Here is a 6,156-nt window from a genome sequence, read left to right on the forward strand (position 1 = left end):
TGCAACACCCTTTCCCACCTAGGATCTCCACGCAGAGCACATCTATATTCAATAGTGCTTTTCTTGTATCCACCTCTCTCATTAAAACTCACCTATCAAGCATCCCAACATTGCAAGTATCTGCTAGTTAACCTTTTTATTTTGAAAAAACTGAAAGGATCCTGGAATGTCAGAGGAAAAAAGTCTCAAACACATAATCGTATTCATTTTCCTCATTTTAAAGATGGGAAACAGTGGCCCCCAAAAGAGAAGGGACTTGGTATGGTCCAAGAACATAAATGGGTCTGCAGAATTGTAGTATAGAAAGAAAATAAATCAGAACCTCTTTTTATATTAATTCTTCCATTAAAGTTGAGAAATATACTACTAGATAATACACAGGTTAGCACTGGTTCCCTTAGTCTGTAGTTAGGAGACCATTTATTACTTAAAGTACATGACGGGCCCTGAAAGAGGAATGGAGTTACTCAGCTCAGAGGCAAAAGTGGGCCCTCTCGTTTGCTTGGTTTTAGAGTATTAAAACATATTGAGGGCCAGCCCCGTGGCTCACTCGGGAGAGTGCGGCGCTGGTAGGGCCGAGGCCGCATGTTCAGATCCTGTATAGGGATGGCCGGTGCGCTCACTGGCTGAGCATGGTGCAGGCAACACCAAGCCAAGGGTTGCAATCCCCTTACTGGTCAAAAAATAAATAAATAAAATAAAATAAACATATTGAAATTTATTTGTCCCAGGATTTTATTAAGGTTGTTAATTTATTGAAAATATGACAACTACATAATGAAATGTTTATAATACTCTGTAATGAGGTAGGAAGTAATCGTGAAAATCTTTTGTGCCACACTGAGATTAGCTGATTATTTTATGGGAAAATACTAAAGAGTTGTGGAAAATAAAGTTAAGCTACTCACTTTTTTAACAAAAAATCAGGATCTTTAAAATCTAGTATTCTGGGTGATGACAAGTAGCTGTCAATACTACCAAACAGATATTTTCAACAATAACCAAAAGAAAAAAACCATCTGCCCTTTAAGGCAAAAGTGAAATTTGAAAAATGTGTTTAAAAAATAATTAGCCACTTTTCAAAAAAAAAAAAAAAAAAGCTCATGCTAAAGAGAGCATTTTAAAAACAGAGGTTGGAAATGTTTTCCCATCGTATGTTACCTAAATTGTGTCCTGAATAAAAAAACCCCACTTCCTAACCTGTATGAAAAATCATCCAAATGAAGAATTTCAGTGGTCATAACCCAGTTTTAAGTATAAACCAGCAACTAATTGGTATCCAATGAGGTAGAAATTTACCAGCTAAACCTAGAAACTTTACATATAGTGGCAAAGGGAATTTTAAAATGAACATCATGATTTACAAAGTACATCCAATTATACCCTTCTTCTAATTGGATCAACATATCTCTGTGCAGTTACTCTTTGATTTTGATAGTCATTAAAAAGCAAGTATCAAAACAAACTGAACTTGAACAAGAATTCAAAAATATCAAAGTCTTAAACCAAGATTTAAAAACATAGTGAAGCATAGCTCAACCACATTGATCTCCCTAAAATATTATTAATGTATAACTATTTCACATGCTATATGAATACTAATTCTTAACTGAGAGCAAAAAATCCTTTATTTTTAAATGTTTTATTTCAGCTCTCATTCTTTTAAATTTGCTATTTGCTGTATGTTTTATAATGTACCAAATATCTAGTACAATAGAACTTGAATGTAATTTTAAGACAAATGTGCATATATCTGAGACATGTGTTGGACAATATTTTACTGAAAGAGGAGCTGGTCCAGAAAGCTTGGTGGCCTCTGGTCTGATGGCTCACAGCTGGGGGGATTGGAAACCCCGGGTCCAGAAGCACTCCTGGCCTCCAGTCATCTTTGCCAGAGTCAGAACAACAGCATCAGATGCCAAGTTCCTGCCATGGCAGTGAGCAGATAAGAACAACTAAGCCATTTGAGTTCCCTGAATGGAGGGAAAACCCCAAGGGTCACCCTTCGGCCCTATCTCAAGCCTAACAGGTTACAAGCTCTTTAAAAATCTTCACTCTGTTTGAAATTTTGTGCTGAGCTGAAATCCAGCCATGTTAATCCTTTCCTTGTAAATCTTTAAAGTTTTCCCCTTGCCCAAAATTTACAGTCCATGGACCTTTCACCACTTTCCACTGAGTTTCTCTTGCCAATTAAGAAACAAATTTTACAATAGACTTACATTAACGACTGTGGCATGCATCAACCCAGTGGTAGTACTGGTAGCCATTAAGATAATGAGATAGATATATATTGTTAATATGATGTACAACTATGTTTATAATATATTATAAAACAAAAAAGCATGTGCACAAGATATGTACAAAATATATGTGCAGAATAACTTCTCACAACACACACACACACACACACACACACACACACTTCTAACTATAGTCATATTCAAGTAGCAGGATTACGGGTGATTTTTTATTTCTTATTGCTCATCTGTATTTTTTTTCTATTACAAACTTGCACCACTGTGTGAGGGAAGGAGAAGGTTGTTTTTTCTTTTTAATTGAACTGTTCCAAATAGGTATTTCTACTGAATGGCCCCTACTAGGGATTTTTTCTTACAGCAATGAGAATAACAACTGCCCCTTACCATAGGATGGTAGTTTTGTTTCAAAAGCCTTTTTGGTCCATTATCTCCTTCAATTCTGGCAACACAGCAATGTTTCCAAAGCACCATCTGAAATTGTCTCTCCCCTGCTTTAAACCCTTTCTAAGCCTCTTCACTATTATGGAATAACATCCAAAATCATCTGTATGGCATTCAAGCCTTTTGTAACCTGGCTCTATCCTACCACTTTAGCTTCATTTCCTCTGCTTCTCACCTCCATATATACTCCAGCTACCCTGTACCTGAATTCACCAAATACATCCCTGCCTCTTTTTATTCTTTTTTCTCTAGAATGCCCTTTCTGTAGGTTCTGCTTTATAAACTCCTGTTGGTTCTTTAAAATCCAGATCAAATCTTTCTCTGTTAAGAAGTCATTACTGAAGCATTATATTCTCTTTATCCCCACAGCCCTTTCTTTCATTATTCTTTTATGGCATGCATTCCTGATGGAAGAGCAAACCCCTCAAGAGCAAAGGCCCTGTTTATTCAATTCTGGATTAACACCAAAAGCAATTCCTGGCACATAGGTGGTATTCAATAATAACCAGTAGCTGTCTTTAAAAGAAGAGAAAGGTACCTTTGCACAAAACATAGAGAAGAAAAAGTTAGATTAAGATAATATTGTCAAGAGACATGGCCAGACTTGATAAAAGAAACCTCAGTGTGTTTCTACAATAAGAGACAAGACAGACCAAGCAGAAAAATAATATGGCAGCTTCTATGTCTGAGTGAGCCCACCAGTCAGGACTCCTGAAGATCTCAACTTCTCTGATGGTCTCTGCCCTCTGGTGACAAGCCAGGAATGGATCCTTTTCATGTAAGTTTGGGAAGCCAAGAATTGGTGGGAGGTCTCCGTGGTACTGGAGCTGTTAAACCCTCACCCACCCATTTCCCTCACTCATTCGATAAGAGATTACTGATGTCCTTATGCAATGGAATTGTTCTAGGCTCTAGATTAGAAATACAGTGGTCTGCAAGATAGATAATACCTCTGCTGCTCTTTCTAATTTATGTTGTGATTTTAGACAAAGACACTAAACAAAGGAAGAAAAATATATACTAGACCCTGATAAAGACTATGCAGACATGAATAGAATAAGGTGACATGATAGATATAAAGTGGCTACTTTAGACTGGATGGTCAGAAAAGGCCTGTCTGAGAAGTTAAGACGAAGTCTGGAGACAAGAATCTGCCAGCAAAACTAGGAGCATTCCAGACAGATAAAACACCCTAAGGAGAGAAAGAGCTTGGTGTATTCAAAGAACAGAGATAAAACCCGTGTAGTAGCTGCAGTATGGTGAGTGAAGGGAACAAGATCGGTAGAAAAGCAGGAGCAGAATCAAACAGTGCCTATTATGCTAGCGTAAGGAATTTCGATTCCTTCAAGTATATGAGATAATCTTGCTACGGAGGAGTTTCCAGACAGGACCTATGGATGAATGGAGGGCTTTGACCCTCCTCTGGACTGATGCTGAACCTTAATCCTTGAGACTAGCCAACCTTGTAATTTCTCTGTTTCTGGTCTTGATCCCTAAGACCAAACTATCTAAACCTGATTGTGGAGTTTAACAATAAAAACATAGAGAATATGGGGTGAGGAGTACAGAGAGATGAGAAAGTAGATCATTTATAATTCCATAAGAGAGAAACGTAAAACCCAGGAAAACCAATTGAAAGTTGATAATCAGACCACTAGATTGTAAGCTTCATGAAGGCAGGGACTTTGTCTGTCTCATTTATTATTAAATCACCAGTGACCATGATGGTTCCTGACACATATAAGGTGCTCAATATCTGCCTACTGAATCAACAAGTGAAAAAAATGAATGATAGATGTGGTGGCCATGCCAGGATGTCTTGCAAATCTCCAACCAGAGGGAACATAGTTCACCAAGGGAAAATGAGGAAATCCACTGATTTTCCTGTGGCCTTCTGCCAACCAGTGCCTGAATGTGGCAGGGATACCACAGCATGCCCATTCCTGGAGACATGGTACTCCCTGATAGCCTTGCTGAGCTTTCCTTTGACTGCACATAGATATGATGCTTCTACCAAGCCTTCCTTCCCTCTCTTCTTCACTGGGAGTCTGACTTGCACTGCAGTCTGATAGCTCTCCCAAGCCTCTCCTGCCTCTCTTCCCATTTTTCCCCCATTTACTTCCCCAAATAAAATCCCATCTTGGCTTCTGCTTCTTGGAGCACCCAAACTAACACAAAAGTACTTCTACCTGAGCTAGATACTAATGGAATCTCTTGCTCTTGTGGTATTATCTACTGATGTACTTCCTTCCAAGGCAAGAAATAAGCAACCCTGATGCTAAAGGGAAGGATGGGTAAATAACTTCTCCTAAATGGAAGAGAAATTAGGAGGGAGACGTTGAGGGAATATTCCAAAAAAGCTTTCTTTGATTTCCTCCTCTTTCCTACTGTATGAAAGCTACTTCATATTCTCAGTTTAAAACCCCAGTAATTCTATTTTAATGTCCTTAAAAATTAGTTTCTTTATAGCTATAATTTTCACCTTTCAACTCAAGGTCTTTGATCAGGAAGCAATTTCTCATCTAGTCCCTTGAATTGTAATTGGTTGATAAAGAAACCAGTGATTGTGGATTAGAAAATATTTGTGCTGTACTCTAAGACACACAAATCTCTAACACATCCTTGATCAAAATGTATTCTTTCAACATTCATGTAAATTAGGTGGAGCAAGGAATATTATCTTCATTTCACAAGTGAGCACACTGACATTTAAAAACGTAAAGTAGTTTCTTAGTAATTTACCAAATACAGAGTACCCAGACCCAGATCTTGTGACTTGGGGCACACTTCGTCTCCACATCATGCTACCTGTCATAGCTAGGACCATGGAGTAAACACCTTTTTTTTTTTTTTTAACCTTTTCAATATTCATTCTGCTTTCTCCTGATGACAACTCTATTTCTAGATTATGTGTTAATTATGGGACTATTTCCACCACAGCTCCAAAGATGAATATGTGACCCAAGATAGGCTAATCATAGCACTAAACCCCCCATGGATAGACACATAACCTAAGCAGGGCTACTGAGAGCCACCTAAAATCTTTGCTGAATCCATCAAGGAAAGGGTATTGTCAGTGGAATTGCTAAACTGGTAGGCTGTAAACCATAATGCCCCCACATAGAAAGTCTCTGCTCAGCAATGAAACAATGCAGTGAAAATAAAGACTGAGAGATGGAGTTCAACAAGAATGCCCAGTGATTTTATTTGAGCACCTGGATCCAGATATGCCTGAAGCTGTGTATTCTAGACTCTACAGTTGCAAGAAGCAATAAATTCCCTTTAAAGGTTTAGATAGCTTGAGTTGTGTTTCTGTCAATTATCAATTGTGATAGAACCAAAGATACCTCAGAAAGAAAAAAAATTATCTCAGAAATTTTTTTTTATTATTTAGATCTAGACTATCAGGTGCCCTTATGCAAACTAAGGCCCTCACCAATCATTTTTATTTCCCATT

Source organism: Cynocephalus volans, chromosome 2, assembly GCF_027409185.1.
Source record: "Cynocephalus volans isolate mCynVol1 chromosome 2, mCynVol1.pri, whole genome shotgun sequence".
Classification (NCBI taxonomy): Eukaryota; Metazoa; Chordata; class Mammalia; order Dermoptera; family Cynocephalidae; genus Cynocephalus; species Cynocephalus volans.